The sequence below is a fragment of the Lissotriton vulgaris genome, chromosome 7, assembly GCF_964263255.1.
Source record: "Lissotriton vulgaris chromosome 7, aLisVul1.2, whole genome shotgun sequence".
NCBI lineage: Eukaryota > Metazoa > Chordata > Amphibia > Caudata > Salamandridae > Lissotriton > Lissotriton vulgaris.
This window is the reverse complement of record NC_141695.1, coordinates 760251550-760257549: the sequence shown is the minus strand read 5'-3', so window position 1 is coordinate 760257549 and position 6000 is coordinate 760251550.

Below are 6000 nucleotides of genomic sequence, written 5' to 3'. Positions count from 1 at the left end.
GTGCAAAACGGCTGTAATTCACTATCAGGGCATGCCACACACATCAGTGCATGTCCTACCTTTTACCTACAATGCACCCTGCACTTGGGCCTACTAGAGTGGTGACTAATATGCAGAAAAGGGAAGGTTTAGGGACTGGCAAGTGGGTACACTTTGCCTAGTCAACATGGCAGTACCACACTGCCCACAGGCTCTGCAATATCAGGCCTGAGACACATTTTACAGGCTGCTTCTGTGGGTGGCACAACCAGTGCTGCAAGCCCACCAGCAGCAATTGATTTACAAGCCCTGGGCACATGCAGTGCACTGTACTAGGGTCTGATAAGTAAACCAAACCAACAAATCATGGAGTCATTATTCCATACATCGAATTTGCAATAGGGCGAGCATATGCAGTTTAGTACTGGTCAGCAACGGTAAAGTGCCCAAAGTCATAAAACCCCCAAAACCAGGTCAGACAAAATACAGGAGGAAGGCAAAACGTTCAGGCATGACCCTGCAAAAAGGGCCAAGTCCAACAGTGGTCCCAATTTTCCCTCCGCACTGTCGTATCGTACAGTTTCTGTGGAGAGACCGGGTGTTCGAGTTCGCCTCGCTCCCTTTCGGGCTGTCTTTGGCCCCTTGGTGTTTCAACAAGGGTCTCAAGCCAGTGGTGGAAACGTTGAGAGCAAAAGGCTTTCGCCTTATTATCTATCTGGACGACATTCTCCTCTTGGAGCAGTGTCCTCACAGTCTCTCTTAGCAGTTGCAGGAGATAGTAACCATGCTCCAAAACCTGGGATTCATCATCAACGCCAAAAAGTCACTTCTTTCACCTTCCAAACAGATAACCTTTCTGGGTTTCATCATATACTCGGTTTCTCGTTCTTTGAGTCTTCCCGCAAAGAAGATGACCAAGATCTGCAGAGAACTGCGTCAAGTCTTGGCTCACTCTTCGACCTCCCAGCGTCAGATCACCCGTTTGGTGGGCCTTCTCACCTCCTCGAATCAGGTGATTTCCCTGGGCTCGCTCCACTACAGAGCGTTGCAACACCTAAAAGCCTCGCACCTCCGCAAGGGTCTGCAATACTCCGATCACGATCCCCTGATGGAGGAAGTGCGTATGGAGATGAGGTGGTGGCTGGACCATATAGATGCCTGGAACGGCAGTGCCATATTCAGTTGCGAATCAGACTTGATGATAGAGTCCAATGCCAGAAAATCAGGCTGTGGGGCTTGTTGCGGGGACTCCTTTACTGAAGCAAAGTGGTCTGCAGACGAAAGTCATCTCTACATCGATTACCTGGAACTAATGGCAGGCAGGGTCCTTAGTGATGTGGTGTTGGACAAAAGAGAGAGCATCTTGCAGCGGGCTCTTGAAGATCGACAACGTATTAGCGGATTGATATATATAAACCACCTCGGGGAATGAAGTCAAAGGCCTAGGCAAACCTAGCCAAGGAGTTTTGGACATTCTGCTCATCCCACAATGTCTGTGACAGCGGAGTATCTTTCAGGTGCCTCCAATGTAATAGCGGATTGGTGCTCCAGGAATGGGCGGACATAAGCCTTTGGCAGCTCCACCCGCCGCTTTTTCGGAAACTCCACGAAATGTGGGGCCCGTTCTCGGTGGACCTCTTCGCATCCTGGCTGGACCATCAACTCCTGCAGTTTTACAGTTGGAAGTCGGACCCTCTGGTGATGGCAAAGGATGCTTTCCTACAGGATTAGCCCAAGGAAATGGGATACGCCTTTCCCCCGTTTGCCATGATCATCAGGCTCATGACACAGGTTTGTTGGAAAAAGACGAGGGTAGTTTTAGTTACCTCGTATTGGAGGTCTCAAGTATAGTTTCCAGATCTTCTGGAACTTTCATGGGATTCTCCAATCCTACTACCCTGAGATCCTTTCATTCTGAGGTATCCTCAAGGAGGTCCACACTCTCTCCTCCAGCAAGGCCGAATGCCCTTAGTAGCTTGGCGGATTTCAGAAGATCACTGGTGAGTTGCAGGCCTATCGGCAGAAGCTCACACTCTACTGGGAGCGGCTTGGGCAGACAGCACTAACAAGCGCTACAAGTCAGCATGGACCAGATGGGTCGGTTGGTGTCTTCGGAATGACCACGATCCCATGGGGTGCAAAGTGGTAGCCATAATTAATTTCTTGGCCTCATTGGTGGCTCAGGGCCTGGCATACCGAACTATTAATTCCTGTAGGTCTGCTATTTTGGCCGGACATCTCCCTATCGCGGGAGCACCTGTGGGAGAGCATCCATTGGTGTGCAAACTGTTGCTGGGGATTCGCCTTTCGCTCCCTCCAGAGCCCAAGTATTCTTCATTATGGGATGTTAATAGGGTGCTGCATTTGTTCACATCTTGGCAGCCCAACAAGTATCTATCCCACAAGGAACTTTCAGCCAAACTGGCTATGCTTTTATGCTTGGTATCTTGCTGTTGAGTCTCCGACGTTCGAGCACTGGACATCTCCAGGAGAGTTTTTACACCCGAAGGGGTCTCTTTCAATATTATGCACCACACTAAGTCAGATTCCAGGGCTGTGTCCTACCCAGTGTTTGATAAATCCCCGAAGCTGTGTGTAGTAAGATGCCTCAAGGAATACCAACGTATGACGGAAGAGACTTGCCCTCCTGGTGAGCGTCAGTTATTGATTTCCTTAAGGAAGCCCTTCAAGGCAGTTTCGCCACCAACCATAGCCCGTTGGATCAGATGGGCGATGCAAGAAGTGGGTATTAATGCCTCGCAATTTGGTGCACATTCAGTGAGGGGAGCTATGACTTCGAAAAAATTTTTATTGGGCGCTCGGCTGGAAGACATCCTCAATGCCGCTGACTGGTCTTCGGACTCGATGTTTAAAAGATTCTATTTTAAACCAGTCGTGAATATGGCATCATTGGTGGTGGATAAGCTTTGAACAAGCATAATCCTTGCCTCCGGTCCTGACGTAGAATGAAAAATTTCCTAGTAACCATGACGGAAAGTTTCAATTCTATTAAGGACACAGAGGCGAGGATTATTCCGGCCCGAGGCTCCAAGAGGTCTATACCCATCCCAATTTTAGGCTTCCTTGATACTCACCAAGAGGGTTCCCCTATCTATGGGATAAATATTTGTTGTTGTCGATTATTTACTATTGTGCAGTTGCCTCATATCTGATTATTGTGCTTGACTCATTGATAGTAACGTGTGTTTACAGTGCCCTCTACTTGATTCACGTTTTCTGAGAATTGATACATTGGTTTCCACTATTCGTTTCTTCTAGGCTCTGAGGGTTCGAAGACGAAATGACAAGCCTCGATGTTTTCAGGTCGCAGTCAAGAAAGAGGAATGCTGTAAGCAGCAGCACGCCCTTGTCACCCATAGGACATCCTGATTGGTGAACTGTGCATAACCCCCTTAGCTACAGGGCTCATGGAACTTGAAGTTTTTTTAATGTTAAATTGAAGTTGCTGAGAATGGAAAATAAAGAAAGATGAGCATAATCCCCGCCTCCGTGTCCTTAATTGAATTGAAACTTTTCGTCATGGTTACTAGGAACATTTTCATTCCCTGTGTGAACCAATTCCTTTTATACAAAACACTAACAGGTTTCAAAATGAGCAAGGAGAGCACATCACAGAAATTCTTCCTTTAATATGTGCATTTATAATTTGGTAAACATATGTGGGATTATCACAGTAATTAAGGTTTTAGTGTAAACTGATTCACATGTCCATGACTAAATAGGAGAGGATGTAGCCTTGAGGCTAGAGCGGTCGACCTCGAAGCTGGGGAACCGGATTCGAGTTTCGGCAACGACGCTCAACATCCTGCGATTCTGGGCACATCATCTAGGGCCATATGTATCATCCTGACCATTTGCGATTTCTAAATAGCGATTTTTAAGGATTCTCTATTTAGAAATCGCAAAATGGTATGTATGTAGGAAATCGCTTCTTTTTAGCGATTCCTTAACATTCCTAAATTGCGATTAGCAAATTGCTAATCGCAAATTTCCCATTCATTTCTATGGGCCAGGAGGCCCATAGGAATGAAGGGGAAATTTGCGATTAGCAATTTGCTAATCGCAATTTAGGAATATTTTCAAGGGTGCAGGGGTGTCACAAGAACACCCTGCTGTACCCCTGAAAATGACATGTGTTGGCATATGGCGCCCATACATGCCCTAAGGGCATGTATGAGCGTCATATGGCACCTTTGGATTTTAAATAAATTGCTTTTTAAAAGAATTCACAATTTACCACCAACTAGAAGTTGGTGGTAATTTGCGAATCCTTATGGGCATTTTTGCATTACATTTCCGTTGATACATTGCATTTAATGAATCGCACAATTTGCGATTCCTTAAGTGCAATCGCAAAATAAGGAATAGCAAATTTTGCGATTCCTTATTTTGCTGCCAAAATGTGTCATACATACCATTTAGCAAATTAGCATTCGCAAAGGCCGAATTTCGGCCTTTGCGAATGCTTATTTGCTAGATACATATGGCCCTTAATCTCCCCGTGCCTAACAAAAAATGAATGTGTCCTCATGTAACGAAACTGGTGCTCATGTAAAGCGCTCTGATACCCGATGTTTTCGGGTCTAGTTTGCGCTATATATAAACTCTACAAAAAAAATACAGTCATAAAGTACGGCAAGTGCATTGCTAAAGCTAGTTCTTTTTACTGCATGTGCACTTAATTAGGTAAACATATGTGTGTCAATTATAGTCCTGTTCATAATTGCATCAGGTATATGATGCTCTTCTCCAATAGTCATGAAATATGTGCGCGTATTTAGGTGACTACACAAGACATTGGCAATCGCTCGCTAAAGATTGAAATGGTCTGAGGAACACTCAATGCGTCAGCTACCAGCGATGGGTTCCAGACCAGCGGTGGACTAATTCAAATCTCAGGGAGTGGCCATTGGCGATGATAATGAAATCCAGAGAAGGAATGGACAGATAACCCCAGCCGATGACGAGAAAGCCAAGGCTCTCCATTTGACAGTCAGCCATTGGACACCATTTCTCCCACCCTGACAGAAACACGAGTTACAGGGTAAGACCGAGAAGGACAGCAATATTACTGTCAAAGGTAAATTCTTCTAGCTGACAAAAAGATCATAACATATCCCTTGCAACTGCAGAACACAGCATGGAGCAGACGATAGGCTGCTCACTGTACTGGAAGGACTCCTGGAAGGCCCACACGGCAGGCTCAAGCACTCTCCACGGGAGTGATGCTCCAGGGGGACTCTAATCCTTCCAGGCAACAATTGGTGCTGGAATAATATTGGTCACAGGTAAGGCACACAGCGTGCAACATATTCGTTGCTACGTATAATGACAAATGAGTTCCAGTATGAAGATAATTGTATTGCAACAAGAATGGATGTAAAAGTGTTCATTTACAACAATTGACATCTGCTCAAGGAATCAACAGTATTCTCCCTACGCTGAGCAAAGTATACAAAGGGAGCACACCTACAAGTGTGTGTGTGTGTGTGTGTGTGTGTGTGTGTGTGTGTGTGTGTGTGTGTGTGTGTGGGTGTGTGTGTGTGTGTGTGTGTGTGTGTGTGTGTGTGGGTGTGCGTGTGTGTGTGTGTGTGTGTGTGTGGAAGAGTGTGGGTGCATGTTAGTTTGTGTTTGTAGGTGTGCTCATATGTGTCTGTGTGTCCACACAAGTGCATTTCTGTGGCTCCATGCCTGTGTGTTTGTGCATGTAAATATCTGTGCAGGAGAGAAGTGAATGTTTTGTCCACTCCCACAGTCCATAAAATGATGGACTGGCACCATGCTGGCAATCTTCTGCCCCATCACAGAAAATGTATAACAAAGCTAAAGCAACCAGTTCTTTGAATGTGAACGGTGAATGTCCAGATCCAGATCCTTTCCGGAAAATAAAACATACCTCACATACAATGATTGGCATAATTTGTCGTTGGTCCTGTCTTCATCCCGACAATTATCATGTTGGGATTGGCTGACCCAAGATAATATGGGAGTTCTTGATAT